The sequence below is a fragment of the Sorex araneus genome, chromosome X (genome assembly GCF_027595985.1).
Source record: "Sorex araneus isolate mSorAra2 chromosome X, mSorAra2.pri, whole genome shotgun sequence".
NCBI lineage: Eukaryota > Metazoa > Chordata > Mammalia > Eulipotyphla > Soricidae > Sorex > Sorex araneus.
Window position 1 is genome coordinate 281532413 of NC_073313.1, and position 24073 is coordinate 281556485.

General features: G+C 40.2%; 1 protein-coding gene across 1 annotated transcript in view; it reads right to left on the reverse strand.

Annotated features, from left to right (window-relative positions):
* Nucleotides 1-24073, reverse strand: part of NRXN1 (neurexin 1) — a 1268129-nt gene that overhangs the window by 300788 nt on the left and 943268 nt on the right.

Here is a 24073-nt window from a genome sequence, read left to right on the forward strand (position 1 = left end):
TTTGTATCAAAGTGCTCTTTATTCATTCACAATTACATCTATATTTAATTTACATAAACCTGATCTATCACTCAAGGCAATAAACTATTTAAGAACGAGGCAGTGTTTTATATGTTATTAAAGAGAAAATATTATTACTGGCACTCAGATCAAATAAAAATTGCTTTCTTTGGCAAGCTAACTGAACCAGGAAAAATTAACTTGTTGAAGTGCTTCATAAACCTTATATAAAGTTCACAATCTTCTAAATGTAAAACTCTGTTTATAAACATTGTCAGAGTAAAATTCATTTTAAAACAGAGTGATTGCTTCTACTTCCTGTGATGTTTACACAGCAACTTCTGCAGAATTACTCTAAGAAAAAATAGAAAAAAATCAATAGCAACATTGCACTATGAAATAACCTTTGAAGCAGGAAATGGAACCAGGAGATTAAGATAAGATCATAAAAGAGTGAAAGAATGAAAAGGGAACCAATCTGAACCCCATGAGAAACAACGAGGATGATTTCACATGTATATTGTAGATATACACAATGAAACACAGGTCTTTTGAGAGTTTGCAAATCATTTTCTACTAATTAATACTATTAGTTGAAAATTAATATGATTACGGGTAATGCTTTTGCCTTGCACACGGCCGACCCAGGTTTGATTCCTCCGCCCCTCTCACAGAGCCTGGCAAGCTACAGAGAGTATCCCACCCACATGGCAGAGCTTGGTAAGCTCCCCGTGGCATATTCGATATGCCAAAAGCAGAAACAAGAAATCTCATAATGGAGACGTTACTGGTGCCCACTTGAGCAAATAGATGAAGAACAGGATGACAGTGCTACAGTGCAGTGGATACCTAAACTTGTGGCACCTATAAGCTTGAATTAGTTATTGTTTGAAAAAATTCACTTTAGAGCACAATTAAAAATTCTCCATGTTTCCACATAACTTATTTTTCAAAATAATGTCAATTTAAAATATTTTAATTTTAAAAAAACTACACCTTTCCCTTTCTCTAAAAATGCCAACCCGCTTATATACAAGTTATCATAGCTTCATTTACTATTTTCAGGCAAAAACTTTCCTTGTTTATGTTTTATTTTTCCCACCAGCCTGTATATCTACATGGATGAAAACAAGTTCTTCAAAACTAGCCTAACATTAGCCATCAAATTCAGGTTGTTGTTGGATCAAATAACCTCCCTCCTATTTTATGCTCTGAGTAGTGACAGTTTTCTGTTTAAACAGAATGGTTCCAGAACTGGAAGTGAAGGAGATACAGGTCAGATTGATAACAAAGATTCTCTGGGATCTCTTCATGCTTTTACTATGTTTTAACTTTTGAGTCTTATTGGTCAACTTGCTTCTACTACAGTGTCATGGTGTGCTTTAAATCTTAACTATTAAAAAAATTTCTGTATGCTTTCTAAACTTGGAAATTCTGGCATTTTCTTGCTTTTCTTGAAAACCATTTTTTCAAAGCTTTCTCCTTGGGTCAAATTCTCACTGTCATCCCATTGCTCATTGACTTGCCCAAGAGGGCACCAGTAACGTCTCCATTGTGAGACTTGTTACTGTTTATGGCATATCAAATACACCACGGGAAGCTTGCCAGGCTCTGCTGTGCGGGCGGGATACTCTTGGTAGTTTGGTGGGCTTTCTGAGAGGGGCAGAGAAATCGAACCTGGGTCGAATACATGCAAGGCAAACACCCTACCCGCTGTGCTATCACTCGTATTTTATACTTTTTTTAATTAAAACAAATTTAGGTATGCTCACTTTTAGGGCAGAACTTTGAATATATTCAAAAAAATATATTCTTTGAATGCACTCACTTTATTTCCTCCCTAAAAAATGCACTGTTTATTTTGTAATAAGATCCAGATAGGAAAATCCTCCTTTTTTTCCTTTTATTTATTTATTTATTTATTTTTAAATTTTTTATTGAGTCACCATGTGGAAAGTTACAAAGTTTTCAGGTTTAAATCTCAGTTATACAATGCTCGAATACCCTTTTTTTCCCTTTTAGATGTAACTTTTCATGCCATAGAAGATTCCAGCAATGATTAATGCTAGTGTACGACTTGTTCAATGAACAAGGACCTCACCACACTTTGACCTTTAATTTTACCTACTGCTTTGCACTTAACTATTCCATCAAGTACCTCCATTGGTAAACAAAATCTGGCATTTAGGTGGCTTATAATAATCTTAACTATTAAAAAATTCCTGTATGCTTTCTAAACATGAAAATTCTGGTACTTTCTTGCTTTTCTTGAAAACCATTTTTTTGAAGTTTTCTCCTTTGATCAAATTCTTACAGAACTTGAAATTGGTCATTGTTTTTGATGTCAAAGAGCCCAGTCAAAGACATCGTGTCTCTTGATGTGTGGCAACCACATTTACACTACTTTGCTACATGCTATTATGACTTATGTAGGTTGTTAACCAACTCTACAAATATAGGACAACACATGGATTTTCAAATCTATAAGAAAGATGGCAATTTAAAGACATTCACATTTGATATTAATATAACCATCACTCTGCTGCCTGGTCAAAGTGACTGAAAAATAAATCATTATTTGCTCAAGTTTTTGTAGTCTTCTGAGCTCTACTTTTGGGCAAAGGATTTATTTCTAGCAATCCTCAAGCAATCAGGACAAATGACTCAATACACAGCTGGGCAATATAGAGCTGTTTGGGCCCGGTAGAAATCCAGGGCTGCCAGTCCACATAGAGTGGTGCTCTGAGGGTCAGAGGTCAAGTTCAGGTCAATACCTGGAGTGGGACTTGACCTCTGACCTATCTTCCTATCTCCGAATATTTTTTTTTATTTTGAAATGAAATCCTTCCTACCAATCTCAAGAGTTTTTTCTTTACCTCAGTTAGAACACACATTTTGAAATTCAGGACAGCCCAATTGTTTTGGAATTTCTTTTCTTTTATGTGTTCTTGTTTTTCATTTTGGAAATGGGCCACAGTTGCTGGAGCTCAGAGGCTGATCCCAGGGTGCTCAGGAGTCGTTCTCAGCTGCACTGGGCAGACTGTGCAGTATGAAGACCCAGCCCAGGCGTCCCCGTGCACTGCACACGCTCAGCCTGTCAAGCTATTCTCTTAGCCCTGGTGATTTTTTATTCAGACTGCATTATTAAGATTAATTTTATTTTAATCAATATTCTGTCATATCATTTAATGGTATTTGCACATTCATGTTTATTAATTCATATAATAAATGTTATATCTTTAAGCGAACTTATGACCATAAGCAAATGACACTCACTTCCCACAATGATGCAAGAAACTTTCTGCCCAGGTGGTCTATAACTCTTTTCCACATTAAGGTAATTTAACACAAATTCCCCAGCCCCCCAAATTCTCTCTTGTCCAGTATATTTTCTAACATATGAGATTATTTGAGAGTAGGGAAGGTGACAAGGCGTTACTAGTAGAAAATACCCAGTTTTGTTCTCTGATTCCCATTTAGCTGACTGTGTTATGTGTATGTGTGTGTGTGTGTGTGTGTGTGTGTGTGTGTGAGAGAGAGAGAGAGAGAGAGAGAGAGAGAGAGAGAGAGAGAGAGAGCCAGAAGAAATGCAGTTACAGCAGAAACGAGACATGAATGTGTCCGTGCTCGACCTTTGTGTTTACTCTCATAGGCAAGAAGCAGAGGAGCTGAAGGGCTTGTCACTGAGTATGGTGCAGACCCCTGAGGCTTGGGATTATATGTGAAGAGAGGGAAATTCTGCTCCTTCCTGATGGTTTCTGGAAGCAGGTGGCTTGCAAGAGCAGTCTACATTGGGGGTGATAGGAAGTAAGGGGTGAAGAAGAGAAGACTCCTCTACTTCCCTTCTTCTGAGGGTGCTGGAGATCTCATTGGCTAAGTAGAATCCATGTAGAGGAACACTGGAACGGTAAGTGGGAGAATGACGGGGTGGTGCAGATGATGGTCCAGTGACGTCAGTGGGGGGGGGGGTGCAGCAGAAACAGAGCAGAACTCTGAGGCCGGCTCTAGTCTTGCACAATTTTACATCTTGCATTTTTCCTACGGGTGCTGGAATGAAAAAATTCCCAGCAAGACCTGAAATGTCCTTTACACTTTGTACCATCCTCTCTCCTTTGACTGTGAGTTGAGCTTGTGAATATGCACCTGTGAAATATATATAGCACAGGAATATGAAGGGGGGGCTAATCTAACCAGCTAAATCCTTTAAAAGTAGGGAGCACTTTCCAAAGTACAGCAGAAGTAAAAATCAGAGAGATGGGGATCTCAGGTGGAGCTCAGCTCACTCTGGCTGCTTTGAAAATGGACAGCACAGGGAAGAAATGGACTTGGCTTCTAGGAAAAAAAGAAAAGAATCTTGCTGAGAGCAAACAAGAGAAACACAGGGGCTGCATTCCACCTCAACCTGGATGGACCTAAAAACAAAACTGAAAATGAATTCTAGGCTCCAACATCCTTCAAGTTAAAGGCCTAGACCGGGTGATGGTATTTAATTTTTTTTTTTATTGAATTACAGCGAGGTAGTCACAAAACTTTCATGTTTGAGTTTCAGTCATACAATGATCAAACAACCATCCCTCCACCAGTGCACAATCTCTACCACCAATGTCCCCAGTATATCCCCACTTTCCGACCCTCCCCCTGTCAGACAGATTCTCCCATACTGTCTCTCTCTGTCTCTGTCTCTGTCTCTGTCTCTCTCTCTGTCTCACACACACACACAATGTCTGTGCAAAATACAGATACTGAGAGTGAACGGTTTGAGCTCAATCTTGCAAAGACCTTAGCAGAGAATTAGTATAAGACCTTGAACTACCAATTTTTAAGAATTGTGAGATAATAAAAGGGGTCCTTTAAAGACCACTAAATCCTTTTTTTTGGACCCGGCTGTGGAGCGAGCATGATGGAGGGGCCCGAGGGAGCGCCCTCGGACCCCAAACAGCCCACTGAACTAATTCCGGCATGGGACCAGAGACCCCACGGCGTGCTGAAGCAGTGGGACCCGGGCATCCCCCAATTCTTTTAACCTGTCTCTCTCTCAACTCCTCCCTCCTGAGCACAGCGCAGGGGCCGAGGTTTTCCTGAGCGCAAAAGGGAGACGCCGATCCAGCCAAAACAGGACGTGAGCGCGCTTGCGGGAGTCCCCAGGGGGCGGGGGCGGCGAACCCCGCCCACCGCAGTTAGATACTTAAACCCACCTCCCCCACGTGTGCTTCCTTTTGGACCCGGCTGTGGAGCGAGCATGATGGAGGGGCCCGAGGGAGCACCCTCGGACCCCAAGCAGCCCACTGAACTAATTCCGGCATAGGACCAGAGACCCCACGGCGTGCTGAAGCAGTGGGACCCGGGCATCCCCCAATTCTTTTAACCTGTCTCTCTCTCAACTCCTCCCTCCTGAGCACAGCGCAGGGGCCGCGGTTTTCCTGAGCGCAAAAGGGAGACGCCGAGCCTCTCTCTAGGTTTCTCCATCTTATGAGCACCATAAAAGGGTAAAAGTTTGTAGTGATGTTATTTCTGGTTGTACTTTCCCTGGACTTTATACAGAAACCCAAAACCGCGCGGCCGCTGCTGCGGCCGCGCGACTTAATGTCATCTTAGTATGAGCAATATGTAATGGTTCCTTTCTAATGGGGCGGACTTTTGTGGGAGATCCTAATAGTAAGTCTGTTGCTGAAATATTGAAGGCAATCAAAGTGGTAGCCATCTCACTAGACTGAACTAAGCTATATCCCCACGCCGGTTGAGAAGAAATTTTCTTCTTTCTCGGGAAGAAATGCGGTGTGTCATCAACTACAGTGTGATGTCCATTAAGCAAGCAGACCTGGTGGCGTGGGAATGGGATATAAGGGGAAAAATTATGTACAAGGAACAGCGGGACGCTGGTGGAATCTCGAGCCGGAGCCGATACCAGTGCAAGACCTTCGGGTCCAGAGACTGCTTGGAGACACTCTACTAGTCTATCAACTAAGCCAGAGCCCCACGCCTGCTGATGACGGGAAATAACCATCCTTTTCGGTTTTTTTCCCTTGTCAGGCAGCGTGGCGATTACTAAAACAGGCGTGAACTCGGTGGCGCGGGGCAAGGGGGAAAAAGAAAAACTATGTAACAAACAGCGGGACTTAATATCTCTATATTCTTAGCAATGGAGAACTATCAAATGCCTCCTTGGCAATAGGACTGCTTTTCTTTTTTGGGGGAAACCCCAACAACGGTAGTGAGTTGTGTGTCGAAACATGGAATGTAATCGAAATAAGGCGTAAACGAAGTGAAACATATCATGTGCAAGGGTTGGGACTGGGGAGGTGGGAGGGGGCGACAGGTATACTGGGGGGGTTGGTGATGGAAGATGGGCACTGGTGAAGTGAAGGGTGTTTGAGAATTGTATAACCGACATAATCCTGAGAACTATGTAACCCTCCACATGGTGATTCAATAAAATTAAAAAAAAAAAAAAAAAAGACCACTAAATCATTGGCAGTATATTATGCAGCAAAAATGAAAACGATTTTGGTAGCAGAAATTGGAGGCTCATCTAAGAAGCATTTAAATGGAGGAGTGCTTTTGAAACAGGAAATGAAAGCAGAGAGCTACAAGCATATGAGGAATGCAGTGTAGTGCTTCGGGCTGGCTTGAAGATTAATGGGGCCTGGTGCCAAGGACAGCAGCGATGCCCCTGAGGGCTAAGAATGACGCTTTTGGCTTCCAGCTCGCACCCCTAGTGACAACCATGAAGGAATCTGAGACCAAACTGTTAGTTTGGAAACGATTTTGAAACTATTTCATATGCTAAATCTTGACATAAGAGCCCAGTCCATGACAACTTTGATTTTATTTTATTTTATTTTTTTTTATTTTTATGCATCACTTTATTCTTTTTTTTTTTTTTTAATTTTTTATTGTGGAAAGTTACAAAGTTACAAAGTTTTCAGGTTTAAATCTCAGTTATACAATGCTCGAATACCCATCCCTTCACCAGTGCTCATATTCCACCACCAAGAATCCCAGTATAGCTCCACCCCGCCCCTTCACACCCCAAACACCCCCAAGCCCCTAGCCCCCCCACCCTAAGCCCCCCCCCCGCCTGTGTAACTAATAAATTTCACTTTACTTTCACTTTGATTGCATACAATATTTCAACAAAACTCACTGTTATTGTTTGGAGAGTCTCTCCCCTAAAGTCAGACCTGCTGAAAAGGAAGCATTAGGTAATTTCTTTTCCATTGCTGAGGATGAAGAAGTGTGAGGTCGAGTGACCACACTTAGCGGCCTCTCAGTTTTGGGTTTCTGTAATTTAGTATTTTAGTAACTAAGTCCAGAGAGATATCTGCCAGAAGTTGCATCGTTGCCAACTTGTCCTTCTCAGTTACATTATATTCCACATATGAGTGCAATCTTTCTATGTCTGTCTCTTTCTTTCTGACTCATTTCACTCAACATGATACTTTCCATGTTGATCCACTTGTATGCAAATTTCATGACTTCATGTTTCCTGACAGCTACATAGTATTCCATTGTGTAAATATACCAGAGTTTCTTTAGCCAATCATCTGTTTTCGGGCACTCTGGTTTTTTCCATATTGTGGCTATTGTGAACAGAGCGGCAATGAACATGGAAATGCAGATGTCATCTCTACTATACCTTTTTGCCTCTCCGGGATATATTCCCAGGAGTGGTATTGCTGGGTCAAATGGGAGCTCAATTTCTAACTTTTTGAGAATCGTCCATATTGTTTTCCAAAAGGGCTGAACCAGTCGGCATTCCCACCAGCAGTGAAGGAGAGTCCCTTTCTCCCCACATCCACGCCAACACCGGTTGCTTTTGTTTTTGGGGATGTGGGCCAGTCTCTGTGGTGTGAGATGATATCTCATTGTTGTTTTGATCTGCATTTCCCTGATGATTAGTGATGTTGAACATTTTCTCATGTGCCTCTTAGCCATTCGGATTTCTTCTTTGGAAAAGTTTCTGTTCATTTCATCAGCCCATTTTTTGATCGGGTTGGCAGTTTTCTTCTTGTGGAGTTCAACCAGTGCATTGTATATCCTTGTTATCAACCCTTTATCGGATGGGTACTGCATAAATATCCTTTCCCATTCTGTAGACTGTCTTTGTATTTTGGTCACTGCCTATGGCAAGCATTGTCCTCAATGGGGAAAAACTAAGAGCCTTCCCTCTGAGAACAGGGACGAGACAAGGATGCCCACTCTCTCCACTTCTGTTCAATATAGTACTGGAAGTACTTGCAATAGCAATTAGGCAAGAAAAAGACATTAAGGGCATTCAGGTAGGAAAGGAAGAAATCAAGCTCTCACTATTCGCAGATGATATGATACTATACTTAGAGAACCCTAAAACCTCTACCAAGAAACTCCTAGAAACAACAGACTCGTACAGTAAAGTTGCAGGCTATAGAATCAATACCCAAAAGTCCATGGCTTTCCTATATGCAAATAATGAGAGAGAAGAAAGTGACCTGAGAAAAGCAATCCCATTCACAATTGCGCCTCAAAAAATCAAATACCTCGGAATCAGCTTAACAAAGGAGGTAAAGGACTTGTATAATGAAAACTATAAAACACTACTTCAGGAAATAAAAGAGGACACGAGGAAATGGAAAGACATCCCCTGCTCATGGATTGGAAGAATTAATATTGTCAAAATGGCAATTCTCCCCAAAGCATTGTACAAATTCAATGCGATCCCTATAGGGATACCCTTGACATTCTTCAAAGAAATGGAGCAAGCGCTCCTGAAATTCATATGGAACAATAAGCCCCCACGAATATCTAAAGCAATCCTTGGGAAAAAGAAAATGGGAGGAATCAACCTCCCCAACTTCCAACTCTACTACAAAGCGGTAGTCATTAAAACAGCATGGTACTGGAACAAAGGCAGAGCGGCAGACCAATGGAACAGGGTTGAATACTCTGACATACACCCCCAAATATATGATCATCTAATCTTTGATAAGGGAGCAAGAAATGTGAAGTGGAGCAAGGAAAGCATGTTTAACAAATTGTGCTGGCAAAACTGGACGGCTACATGCAAAAAAATGGGCTTAGACCTCCATCTATCACCATGTACAAAAATCAGATCAAACTGGATTAAAGACCTCAACATCAGACCAGAATCCCTAAGGTACATTGAAGATAAGGTCGGCAAAACCCTCCACGACATTGAAGCCAAAGGTATCTTCAAAGCTGACACGCCACTGGCTAAGCTAGTGAAAACAAAGATAAATAAATGGGACTATCTCAAACTAAGGAGCTTCTACAACTTTGATTTTAGCCTAAACAGAAGAAAGTTGAGCCAACCAGATTTGTGGCCTATAGCAATAAAAGTCCAAAAAGTGCTGTTGTTTGAGAAAGTAATTTTGTGGTAATCTGTTATGTAGTCACAAAAGAAAACCAATACAAATCCCACTACCCAGCTGTTGAGTGAATACAAATCATTACGTGAAAAACAGTCTAAACAAATCCTGGAGGTTAACAACTAGGGCTAATTTTCAGACATGTCTAAGTGCCCTGGTGATGTTGCAAACATTTGTCTTTGGCAATACAAATAAACTTTGTAAAAGCCACATCAATTAGGAGGGAGGCTTACCACCATCATAATTTGGTCATTAAATGCTTTGAATTATGCACAGACTAATGGTATGCAGATTATGCTAACTTTTTTTGTGAAAGACACTAATGACATGCAGATTATGCTAACTTTTGTGTGAACACTTACAGAGAAGTGGGGACCAGCAGTTTGGAATAGTTTTATAGAGAATGGAGGTTGCATGAGTCTAAACATTTGGTCTAATGATTACAGTCAAACAACATGAGTGTTGCATTAAAACAAAGCTTCCAAGGAGGCAAAACAATAGTACAGTGGGTGGGGTATTTGCTTTGTGCATGGCCTACGAAGGTTGGATTCCCCAGCACCACTTTTCGTGCCCGGAGCACCACCAAGAGTGATCCCTGAGTGCAGAGCCAAGAGTAAGCCCTGAGCACTGCTGGGTGTGGCCCCCAAAGAAAAAGAAAACAAAATTCCAGAAATGAACAAATCCCATCCCTGCTTCACCCTCATGTATGATAACTTCTTGTCATTCTCTACCAAAAAGAGTCCCTCTTTTATTTTGAGATCGCTCAGAATGAAATCAAAGAATACTCTTCCAGGAACTTCATCCTTCCTTGTAGGAAATACTCTTTCAGAATTAAAGGCAAAAAGCAAATACATTTGTCTTCTATTTTATAGTTAATTTTTCAACAGACATTGTTCATACTCTCGGTAGCTTGCCGGTCTCTCTGAGAGGGACAGAGGAATCAAACCCTGGCAAGTTACCCGTGGTGTATTCGATATGCCAAAAACAGTAACAAGTCTCAGAATGGAGATGTTACTGGTGCCTGCTTGAGCAAATCAATGCAATAAGGGGACAACAGTGCTACAGTGCTACATTTTTCATATTAGAGTACTTTAAAATATAGTGAATACACTGTTGTCTGGTACTAAAAACCAGACATTAATGGAAAGAACCAACAGGGGGCGGGGAATTAGCTCAGACTGGGCAAATGCATGGCATGTGAGAAGTACAGATTTGATCTCTGCACCATAATGTCTCATGAGCACTTCTAGGAGAAGTCCCCGAGCTCTTCTGGGTGTGCCTACACCCCCCAAAAAGACCCCAGAAAACTGGATGCATACCTCACATGTTACAGAAAAGTAAATTCAACTGGATCAAAGACATTGTGGTTAAACCAGAATCCATAAAATACATGGAGGATATTTTGACACAATTTGGATCTCAAATGTGTTTTTAATGATATGACTTTATTGGCAAATGTAACAGAAACAAAACCAGACATATGGAACTACATCAAATTAAAAAGTATCTTCAGGGCTAAAAAGAAAAAGGGCTAAAATCAAAAGGTACTCTACTTAATGGGAGAAAAATATTTGCACAAAATGTCAGACAAAGTGTTGATATCCAAGCTATATAAAGCACTCACAAAGATCACTGTCACTACCATCCCATTGCTCATCAATTTGCTTGAGCAGGCACCAGTAACATCTCCATCGTGAGACATGTTGTTACTGTGGTTGGTATATCAAATATCCAGGGTAACTTGCCAGGCTCTGCCGTGCAGGCAAGATACTATCAACAAGAAAAAAATTCCAGTGACTCCATTAATAAATGCGAAGAGGAAATGAATGGGTATTCTTCTCTTTCTGAAGAAGAGAAATGGACAATAGGCACATGAAAAAGTTCTCATCATCAATTACCATGAAGGAAATCCAAATCAAGACAACACTAAGCAATCTCTCACCCCAGTGAGAATGGTTCAAAATCAAAAGACTGAAACAACCTGTTTTAACTTTGATGTGAAAAAGGATGTCACGTTCACTGCTCTTGGCATGTTGTCTGTGTTCATCTCTAATGAAAAACAGTTCAGAAATTTCTCAACAGAATATCTTCCTCCAAAAGACATATGAACACCTTAATTCACTGCAGCATTCAATACAAAAGCTCGGGTATGGAATTAACCAAGGTATCTGAGAACAAATACATGGATGACAGAAGCGTTGTAAACTGCCACTGGGATTGATGAACTGGTGTGATCCACTATTCACTGCAACTTAGATGGAACTGGAAGACAATATGTCAAGTGAAGTGAGTTAGAACAAAGACACCAATATCAGGTATTTTCACCAATCAGTGATCTATAGAATGTATCAAAGGTGGGCAAATCCTTGGCCATAGATTATAAAAACAAAAATGCCAGTAAAGAGGGAAATGGGGAGAAAGTGGAGTTAGATGAATACTTTGGAGGTAACAAGGGGTAAGGGCCAGGGATCTGGTGCACAGGGTGGTGTAGAAGAAACATATCTGTATACATCTAGCCCATTAGGGCCAATGACTATAAGCAGATGCAAACTGAAAAAACAATTTAACAGAGCTGGAGCAATGTCACAGCGGGCGAGTAGGGTGTTTGCCTTCCATGCAGTTGACCCGGGTTCGATTCCTAGCATCCCATATGGTCTCCTGAGCACTGCCAGGGGTGATTCCTAAATGCAGAGTCAGGAGTGACCCCTGTGCAACACTGGGTGTGACCCAAAAAGGAATAATAATAATAATAATAATTATTATTATTATTATTATTTTGTGGGACAGGAGGAGAGGGATAGACTCACCATATCATATCCAGCAGTGCTCAAGGCTTACTCTTGGATCTGTGTTTAGGGAAAACTTAGCAGTGCTCAGAGAACCACATGTGTGCTGGTGAGCAAACCTAGGTCAACTACATAAAAGGTAAATGACTGACAGATGGTACCATGTCTCCGGCATGTAATAATTAAAATGTAAAGGTGCCTATTAAGGAGATGAGTTGGGCTGTGGGAAGGAACCTGGGGGCACTGGTAGACAGATGTAGATATTGATGGTGGGACTGGAGTTGAATGCTGTATGCCTAAAACCATTTTTGAGAACTTTGTAGATCAAGATGCTTAAATAAGAATGAACTTCCGCCCCCACCCCCTGCCCCACCAGCCCTCTAAGAAAAGATCTAATGGAAACAAAAAGTGCATTTTCCTGGGACCAGGGAATTGACTTAAGCAGTAAGGCACATACCTTGTACGTGTGAGACCCTAGGCTTGATCCCTGGAACAATGTAGTTGCAGGAATACCATTAGATGTGGCCACAACCCTCAAGCACTGCAAGATGTGGCCCCCACAATGCTAACAAAAAATGCCTTGTCCTATGAAGAGTGAGAGTTACAGTATCTGATTATCATTTGCTATATAATTCATAAAGAAAAATAATCTCTGACAAAATACTAATTTGTAAATCACTGTATTTATAACCTTTACTAGGTTTTCTTAGAAAAATGGACCTCAAATAACCGCATACTGGAATTAATGACGGCATTGGGCATTGCAATGTTTTAAGTGCTCCTTGTATATAATAAAACACACGAGGTCAAATGTGTAACAGATACTTAATGACTGGTTTGAAACATATACTTCTGGATTATGGCCCAGGATTACAGCTTTTATCCACCCTTGGCGAAACACAAATATTAGAAACATGCACCAAAAATCCTGGAAACTGAAAAACTTATAGTTAATGCTTTAAATTTAATCTTAATCGGCACAGTTGCAAATAGACCAATCAGTTACCTAACTACTACAATAATTATGAAAAATTAAACTCCCCAAGTTAGGCTACGGCTAGCTAACGGTAGCTTAGATCTTTATCTTCGCACCAAAAAATTAAAAATAAGGGTTCTGTCAGGGTCAAGTTGATGTGCAAAGGAGAAGGAAACTTGAGTACAAGAAACTATTAGAATATACATGCATTGGGAAATAATGTAACTAATTGAACTTGGACTCTTTTCATTTTACATTTTCATTTATTTTAAGCCTGATTTTCATATTGATATTGAATGAGTTGGAGATTTTGATGGAATCCAGTATCTTTCGTTGGGTTCCCAGAGATGGACACTTTGAAGTCTGCATATGCTGTTCTGCCACATCCGGGGGACTTCTCATCTCTAGAACCCCAGGAACCCGCAATGAAAGACAACCTACCTGCTAACCACCCAGCACCTCAACCCTAGGACGCCTTAACTTGAGCACAAACCCAGCCTCATTCACAGGTGGGCCCTCTTCATCAGCTCTTCTAGAGGAGTGGGGGTCGGCCAAGGAGTACTTTCCAATAAACCCCATTTCAGCATAAGTCCCCCCTTGGCTTCTGTTTCCTTTCAAAGACTCCATCCCAGACCTTTCATCATTGACTCAAAGACATAAATTAGATCATTTTCTGGCAGATTTTCTGATATAAAATTGAGGGGCCAGAAGCATAGTATATTGGGTAGGTGTTTGCCTTGCAGGATGTCAAACTGGGTTTGGCATCAGCATCCCAGATTTTCTCCAATGACTTCACTGCACTGTAGCACTGTTGTTCATCAATTTGCTCGAGTGGGCACCAGTAACATCTCCATTGGGAGACTTGTTGTTACTGTTTTTGCCATATCAAATACACAATGGGTAGTTTGCCAGGCTCTGCCATGCAGGCTGGATACTCTTGGTAGCTTGTTGGGCTCTCCAAGAGGGAAAGAGGAATCAAACCTGGGTCAGTCAAGTGCAAACTCCCTACCAGAGGAGTAATTCTTCATTGCAGAGCCAGAAGTATGAGAAAGAAAAGAAAGAAAGGAAGGAAAGAAGGAAGGAAGGAAGGAAGGAAGGAAGGAAGGAAGGAAGGAAGGAAGGAAGGAAGGAAGGAAGGAAGGAAGGAAGGAAGGAAGGAAGGAAGGAAGAAGAGTGAGAGAGAAAGAGAGAGAGAGATAGAGAGAAGGCCAGCAGCTAAACAGACTTTTGAAAAAATGCCTCTAGATTTGGTGCTTGACAAACATTTATGAAAATGTTGCCTCCAAAGTAAACCAAAAGGTATTTTTTCAGTACTTTTTTGACTTTCTTCTGCAGCCATATCCCTCAGATCTCTGACCATGAAGTGTAAGGTGACTGCTGTTGATTTTCAGTTCCTTTCACAGTGTATCCCTGTTCTGTCTGCTAGTTAAAAAGAACCATTTCCTTCCCACCCAAACTAAGAAAGCCCATTGTTTCAAGAATTCAAGATCAGAGTACCACAAGCAATGGTCTGCTAAAGGCATCTTCAAGTGGAACTTGCATTTTTCCCTGGAGACAGCCCACTCCAAGCCTCAGGGATGGAAGCAGTCACTAGTAGGCAAGACTAGTTTTCATTTGCTGGGCAGATACATCAGGCTGTGAACTTCACTTATTTATCAGTTTAATTTATATTTAGAAGAGTTATGATTACTCTCATTTTGCAAATTGGGAAACTGAGACACAATGAACTTAAGAAACTTCTAGAAAATCACACTAATAGTCATAGAAGAGTCAGGGTTTAAGAAACTGGGTTCCCATATGGTCCCCTGAATCTGCCCCTGAGCACTGCTAAGTGTGGTCCCAAAACAAACTTTAAAAAAGCAAAGGGGAAATATATCCATTCCTCTTATCTGGAATCCAAAGCAACCCCATTGAAAAATAAAATAAAATAATAAATAAATAAATAAATAAAAACTGGGTTCGTAGACCCAGCATCTCATATCACAGTTATTGCACTCATTATCCCCTATGTCTTTGGCACCAATTTTAATAAAATATAATACATAAAACATAATAAAAATTAAATAAGTCACATGTAAACAAATGATATGCCTATAAAGATAAAAGAAGTGTTTTTAGGGACTGGAGTGATAGCACAGCAGGTAGGGCGTTTGCCTTGCATGCAGCCGAACCGGGTTCGATTCCCAGCATCCAATATGGTCCCCTGAGCACCACCAGAATTCCCAAGTGCAAAGCCAGGAGTAACCCCTGTACATTGCCAAGTGTGACCCATAAAGAAAAAAAAAGAAGTGTTTTTTAAGATACTGCAGTATGATTTTCTTCTTGGAATTGGGGCAGGCTAAAATTCCCCAAATCAATGTGTGGGAAACAGAGATGAATCAAACACTGGAAGTGACATATTTACCCTCATTTCCTGATCTGGCTCAGTTCATCTCCCACACCAAAAAACAGCTACAGTATGAACAATCACTAAAATTGGCAATTCTGGATTGAGTTGCCCCTTCACATACATATATCAGAAAATCCACTTCTCTTATCACCCATTCATTTTTGCCTTCTGACCTAAAGGAATTACCTATTTTCCAAACAAGTATATATGAATGCGTATACAATCCACACTTTTCTATAACCCTACAGTCCTTTCCTTGCCAGTAGAATTTTATTTTCTAATTCCATGAGAAATATTCTACTTAGGTCATCACTAATTCCCAAATTGATTCTAAATTCACATTCAAAAAGCAGTATCTCATAGATAAACAACCGAAACCCATTTCAGACAAATTGGAGCATAAAGGAATAGACATAGAATAAAAAAAAAAATTAAGAGACTTTCACTAATTCTAATAGTAAAAGATTTTCTTACAATTGACTAACAGTGCTCTAGTTCAGAGAAGAGTAGGTCTTCTCCATGTTAATACGGAGCTATAATGAGGAGAACCGAGATTTCAATCAGCAGAGTAATGAACATTCCATTAACAGGCCCAAGATTCTGTGAGAGCTTTTAGAAATTGAGTACACCAACCAAAAGAGGCCTTAGAATAATCAATGGGGCCAGAGCAATAATATAGCAGTAGGTGCTTGCTTTGCATGCTGCCAGCCTGGTCTCAATCCCAGCACTCCAGATCCCCCACGCTCTGCCAGAAGGAGTCCTGAACATACAGCCAGGAGTAGGCCCTGAACACAGCAACCAGCCTCCAAAACAAAAGGAAATAGAATAAGGCAATGACCTTGACAGACAAAGACCCATTCAAAATCCTAAACCAGTGAAATGGTGAGCATTTTTGTCATAGTCATGTGACATGTAAATTATTTTAAATTCATTAGGATTTAATGGATGCCCGCATGCATAACAAGTCCTTTTTATGTTAACATTTGCAAAGGACTTTCCTGCTGTGTTTTATATCACTGCTGCTTTAAGTTTTATGTGTTTGCATTAATGTTTTAATTTTCATATACAGAGCCTTGGGGCATTTTATGAAGGACATGACTTTTAAAATTTGGTCAATATATTAAATTAATGAAAAATAAGGTCACCTAGAAAGTGGCCCTGAATTAATTCTGTGTTCTCTCTGTACTCTCAAAACTTCCAATATGGTTTATTTATTATGGGCAATGCAGAAGTAAGATCTGGGCTCTAAACTAGGACCATCTGTCAGATTAGGGTGCAGATGCGCTGAGTGTCTTTCTTCAGATGATGGATTCTACCACACATCCTCCCTAAAAGCATTTATCAATCCACATTCTCACAGAAATAAACAAAACCCCACTTGATTTATATCAGCACTGCAGTCTTACAAAAAAAATGTGCCCTAATTTGGCCATTATGATTAGGATACTATATTATTGTTTTAGGAAACGTATCCAAAAATATACAAGTATAAATAAAATGGCAAGATATCAGATAATAAGATACCCAAAGAGGCAGCATAAGAATGAGTAATAAAGGTTCTAGAGAGAGGATCTATCAGAACCAGCACAACCATAACCAGGTGGGTATTCTTCTAGTTAATTCACCTTTCTGAACCTATTTTATCAATCCAAATAAGACAATATACAGCACTTACCAAGCATTTTATTATAAAGGATAAAATAGTTTTATAAACTATTCAACATGGTAATTGATATTACTATTATCATCTATTATTATAGAGATGATCCCTATAGAAACTATTACTATAAAAAACTATTAAAAATAAAGTAAGAATGAAGGGGCAAAGCAAAGTACCGCAGGTGGGAAGCCTGCTTTGCCCAAGGCTGATCAGGGCTCAATCCCAGGGACCCCATATGGTCCCCGAGCCTGAGAAAAGTGACCCTTGATTTTATTATATTACTAACATCTTTACAAACAAATACAAAAAACAGTACACTCTTTATTGCATTATTGGGACTATTCAATAAGTATGTCAAACTCATAAGGAAAAATAACCTTTATAAGCACAAGACAAATGTCCAACAGGTAGCATCCAAAAGAGCTAGTTGAGTATTGCACTGTAGCACTGTCATCCCGTTGTTCATCGATTTGCTCGAGCAGGCACCAGTAACATCTCCATTGTGAGACTTGTTTTTGGCATATCCAATAGGCCACGGATACCTTGCCAAGCTCTGCCATGCGGGCAGATACTCTTGGTAGCTTGCCGGGCTCTCTGAGAGGGGCCAAGGAATCAAACCTGGGTCGGCTGCATGCAAGGCAAACACCTTACCCATAATCATATTAATTTTCAATTAATTGTATTAATTAGTGCACATTGGCCAGTGAGTCCTGCCAGGTGTGACCCCCACACACAGAGGCGAAGATAAGCCACAAACTCAGCCCTAATGTGGCTCTCAAACCCAACCTCCCAAATATCGTAATTATAAGCACTAAATAAGGCTGCAATAAATTCAGATAAAGCACGCTCACTGCGTCTACATTTCCACAAGAACTTCTCTACAAATCTATGAATAGGTGGGCTATATCACAATTATCATAACAGGTCATGATGATTGTCTTCATATTATACTTCACGACATTGAAGCTCTGAGATGAGTAAGTTTCTGAGTCACAGAACAAAGAATGAAAGAGTCATGGCTTATATCTAGGAGAACAGCCCCATTCCAGGTCCCTTTTAATGCACTGTTTCTAAAAAGCAGTCACTGTATCACTGTCATCCCATTGCCCATAGATTTCCTTGAGCAGGCATAAGTAACATCTCCATTTTGAGACTTCTTGTTAGTGTTTTAGACTTGTTACTTTTTAGACAAAAACAGTAACAGGAAGTCTAAATAGCAATAGTTGCAGTAAAATCCATTGCCATAAAATGTGTTAGGCAAATAATTAAATATTAAAAATTTGCCACTTTTAGCTTTTTAAAAAATTTATACATCAATTTATATGTTTACATGTGGATACATACATATATTGTTGCATATATAGTATAGATATGTCTTCATTCATAAAAATGAGCAATGATTTGCTTAGTAAAGTCCCAGACCAAGCAGGCACACAGCTCAAAATTTACTGATTGCTGAGAAAGAAAAATAAAATCAAGTAAACACATAAATCTTTGTATGGCAATAGGCCTTTTTTCAACTTCCCTCCGTTTCCTTTTTCATCTCAAATTATGGACTTGAGATGGATTTTCCAATTTTCTTCTCCTAAAGAGAGGTAATTCCTGATCTTTGTGGGGGAAAAGTCAAAACTCAAGAAAAGTCTCAGGCAGGGAGAGAGTCAATGCATGCACCATCTTCAATCTACTCCATCAACACTGCTAATGAGGCAAGGAGAAAGCCTAAAGGGTGGGAGAGCGAGCCTGACATACCATGCAGAGGGCCCTAGTTTTGACCCTGGGCCTCCCAAGCATGGCTACATATAGTCCTGGAGACTCCCAGAACCTCTGGGCAGATCCCACTTGCCCTTTCCAATCACTGTGTTTGTCCTTAGCGCAGTCTCCCCCGCTCTTCAATATGAAGGTGACAACAGAGATTTTGACATTATAAATCCTGGGAATTCAACTGGGTCCCTCTCCCCAAATCCACATGCTGAAATGCTACTCTCTGAATGGGATTGAATTTGGGGATAAGTAGGTTCAAAGGAGGCCTGGGTAGTGGGTCCCCATCATGAAATAGAGTCACTGGATACAGACACCACATAGAGCTGGTGCTCAGGCTCCCTGCTGGGTGGGGGTGGGTGGGGTGGGGCAGAATGAAAAGGCAGCAGAGAAGTGACAGGCACCGGAAACAAGCTATCCTTACACTGGTCTTAACTTCACTGTCACTTTCACTGTTATCCCCTTGCTCATCGATTTACTCAAGCAGGCACTAGTAACATCTCCATTGGGAGACTTGTTACTGTTTATGGCATATCGAATACGCCACAGGGAGCTTGCCAGGCTCTGCCACGCGGCCAGTATACTCTAGGTAGTTTGCCTGGCTCACCAAGAGGGATGGAAGAATCGAGCCCGGATCGGCCGCCTGTAAGGCAAAGGCCCTACCCGCTGTGCTACTGGTCTTAGCTTAGTCTCAAAAACTATGAGAAAATTCATTTTTCAGCCACCTGTTCTGTGTGGCAATGGGAGGGAACCCACACAGCACTGGCCCTCACAGCCCATGGAGCAAACATTAAAAAGGATTCCTTCACTCATTTCTCAATTTGTTAAAAAGAAAAAAATGTGCCACGGCATTTTCCTAACCATGGCCCGTGGTCTCCATCTTAACTTCCATTCCACCCCACCATTTAATGTGATTTAAAAAAAAAAAAAAAGGCCCCCTTGGAAGTTCATAAGGGCCACAGGGGCCTTGATGGTCTCCAGTTGAACAATGCTGAATGTAATGTTTTTTGCTTGGTCTAGGAAATTCAAAAATGAACCGATAGCACAGCGGTATGGAGTTTGCCTTGCATGCAGCCAACCTAGGTTTGATTTCTCCATCCCTCTCAGAGAGCCCGGCCAGCCCGGTATCTCGCCTGCTCGGCAGAGCCTGGCAAGCTACACGTGGCGTATTGGATATGCCAAAAACAGTAACAACAAGTCTCACAATGGAGATGTTACTGGTGCTTGCTCAAGCAAATTGATGAGCAAAGGGATGGCAGTGACAGTGACAAATAAACAACATAATCTATTAGACAATTTAGAAGGATTAATTGTAACATCTCTTGGTCTAACATTTTGGCCACAATTTTTCTTATTAAAAATCAAATCTTCTGACTACAAAAAAAAAACAACAACTCTGAAGACATATACTATTGCCACATAGATATCAAGTAATGGCCTAAAAATATAAAGAGCTAAAGCTTATCAATTAACCCCCTCTCTGACCACTCAATTACATACATTGGAATGCATGTGTGCATGCGCATGGAATGGACAAACGCTGGTCAGAAAGCAGAAGGGAGACAACTAGCAAGTAGGACAGCACTGAATAGAGAAGGGGTAGAAGCTTCCGAGAGAGACTTCACTGATTTTAGTTTGGATTTTAGAATAATCTCAAACTCTTTTCCAGTCTGTGTTTTCTCTCTCTCTCTCTCTCTCTCTCTCTCTCTCTCTCTCTCTTTCCCTGTTTCTCTCAGTTTTTTCATATGTACAATTAAGAAACCTCCTAGCTGATACACAGAATCCCTTCAAGTTAAACAATCTCTGATGCTTGCCCTATTTCAGGTGAGTAGGACGGAAGGTGACTTTCTCATCTAAAGTTCTAAGGAACATCAAATGAGCAGAGCTGCATGCTAATATCTATTATGTGTGCTGTTATTCTGAGAGTAACTTGGCCGGCTAGCCTGAGTATATTCGCTGATGCCAGGAACAGATTGGCTGGATGGCACTGCACGGGAAAATCTCTACAACACAGCCTGCTCAATCTGGCCTCGCCGATGTTCTGCCCGGGAGAACTTTAAATAAGGGGAAGCTTAGAAATTCTGCTCAGTGCCTGACAGGCTGGAGGGCGACAGTCCATGGTGAATGCCATCATCATTAAAAGTCAATTCTTGTCAATCGTTTCCTGCTACCTTTGCTCTACCTTGCTGTATACCTTTGCAGGCACGCTGCCCACAAAACAAAAGGTACGTAACACAGGAAAGCACATTCACCTCCCTCTGGGTGGACTCGGATTCTCATTCATCTAAGGGAATGTATTGAGGATTTCTTGTGGAATTTTTATTATTCATGGGCAGCCACCACAGTGAACACTTTTGTAAGTTCACTGACTAACACTGGACAAAAGAGGGAAAACAGGAAAGAAGGATCTTCCAGAGAAACCCTCCTATAAAAATATGCCTTAAAATGGTATTACATAATTCAGCCAAGATTGAATTTGGAGGTACCAATCAGAGCAACATTAAGACTTGTGTTTGTTGGTGTTGGCTAATAGCTTTCAGTGGAATCCGGGCGCAGTACTTGAGATTACGGAAGGCTTAAAGAAGCCATACATGGGTTTCTCCCTCTCTTTACTTCAGAAAATGTGCTTGTTATATGGAGAAATGAGTAAGAACACTTAACCATTTCCATTCCTAATGGAAACAGTGAGACACTTAAGACTGTACCCCTTGGTTTCTGCACTCAAAGAAAACAGCCTTATTGTCAGCCCAGTGAGACGAGTCACTCAGGAGACAGTGGCGTAAGGAATGCATAGGAAACTCCTCAGAAACAGCACGATATTGCCAAGCTGTATTCCTCACAAAAATGATGGAAACTGTCTAAATTTAAACCTGTCTCTAAGGGAGGAGGTGGGAGATGTGAGCAGGTAAAAGCCCTAAGCTGTTTAGTCACATCAGCATATGAGCCACAGAGAAACAAGATAAATAAATTCCGGGACCTCCTGAAGTGATTTGTTGATCAACTGTGCACATAATTACCGTTTTTGTTTCATTAGTTTTAATTACCCATTTTTCTTTAGTCCTTAAGGTGAGCTTTTCATCACAAATTGGGATGACTTTATGAACGCTATATGCAAACAAAGAAATTGGTCTCACTGAACCTGGCAGTGTTTCTTTCTCCTTCCCTCCTCTAAGGTTAGCTATTTTCTCAAAGTGATATTGATTCTATGGTAACAGGCAACAAAGTATTAATCAAGAGAGCAGGAGCTTTTGTGAATTCACTAAAGCTTATTATGAAACACCTCATTATAACCCACTACTAATCTGTGACCCCGATATTTGGCAAGACCGATGTACAAATATGTTTAAATCATTTATCCTTTTAGACCCTACATATTGGAATACATTTACTTTCCACAAGAGTTCTTCAGGGAAAAGGAAAGAATCTGACACAGAAAAAATAAAAGCAATTACTGCTTAGAGATGTTTGACCTACGGGTAGACATCCGCACAGAGCCCAAACTGCCTTCATCTCTTGTACATTCCAAATATGAACATTTTACTTTTCACACAACAATTCTAAAATTAAGGGCTAGGGGGCAGTAGCACAAAAAATAAATCAAATAAATGAAGGACTGCATCTCAATTATCTGTGGGCAATAATCAGCTTTTATCATTTTCATTTTCTGCAATTATCATCCAAATTCAAGTTTTCCTTTTTGTGTTTGGGGCCATACCCAGGAGTTCTCAGGATTTACCCTTGACTCTGCACTCAGGGGTCACTCCCACTGATTCTCAGGGGATCATAATAGGTGCTGGTATGGTACATAAATGCCCTGAATGTTTTATTATATCTCTGACCCCTCACTTTTAATTTTAATGATGATTTTTAATTCTGGTGACAGTCATTGAGACATAACTCCATATCTTGCTGGAATTTTTTACATGTCAGCAACTCCTATTTTAAAAATTTTGAAATATTGATAGTTCTTAATCCATTACTTCTAACCAGATGGAAGAATCTTTTCTAAAGTCATGCTCTTGATTTTTTAAAGTGAATTTTTAGATGATAACTATTCAAGACAGATAACTATTCAAGACAGTATTATTTTTGTTTGTATAAATTCACTCAGGGTTTTTTAATACTTGATTTATGTTTTGAAGTTTTCTCATATATATGTAGATATATATTTGCTCACAATAATTTATTTCATTTAACATTCCAACACCAATCCCACTATCATTACATCTTCCTTCCACCATATTTTGAATGTTTCCACCTCAACCCCCAAAACTGCCCCTAAAGCAGGACCTATATTATTTACTTCTGTTTTGCTTGTTATCACTGTATCACTTGTATCACTGTCATGCCACTGTTCATCAGTTTGCTCAAGCAGCCACCAGTAACGTCTCCATTGTGAGACTTGTTGTTACTGCTTTTTGGCATATCAAATATGCCAAGGGGAGCTTGCCAGGCTCTGCCATGTGGGTGAGATACTCTCAGTAGCTTGCTGGGCTCTCTGAGAGAAGCAGAGGAATTGAACCTGGGTCAGCAGCATATATACACACACAAATATATATTTGGCAAAGAATAAGTAACATAAATGATAGATATTATTACTCTTGTAATTATTCTGGTGATACTAATTAAATTTCCTCAATTCATTATATAAAATCACAACCATGGATCTTATCAAAGAAACCAGCTAGAGGTATTGGGCTACCATGTTTATAAAGAAAGCAATAACAAGTAAGTTACACTATTTCATGGATATTGGCAGGAAGGGAGTTTTAGAATTTTGATTAAAGCTCAGGCAAGAGCACAAGGTGATAAAACATACAAATGACCTCATTGTAACACGATAATGACAAGGAACATCGAAATATGCTTCTTACAATGTTGGCATGCAACTTAGAGTATTATAAGTGGTCTGAATCTATAATTAAGTGAAGAGATATAAGACTCATCAGTAGATTTGGTAAAATTAAATATGCTGTGACTTAGGTTTCAACCAAACTTGGGGAGATATTTAGAGTGAAAGATTTCTGGAATTGTGATTTTTAGATGAGAGCAGGAAGAAAAATTAAATGGGGAATAAAGCTATAATATATTTTTTCTTATAGGAAAACACTGCATATTTGTCAAAAGCATCTGTTCCTT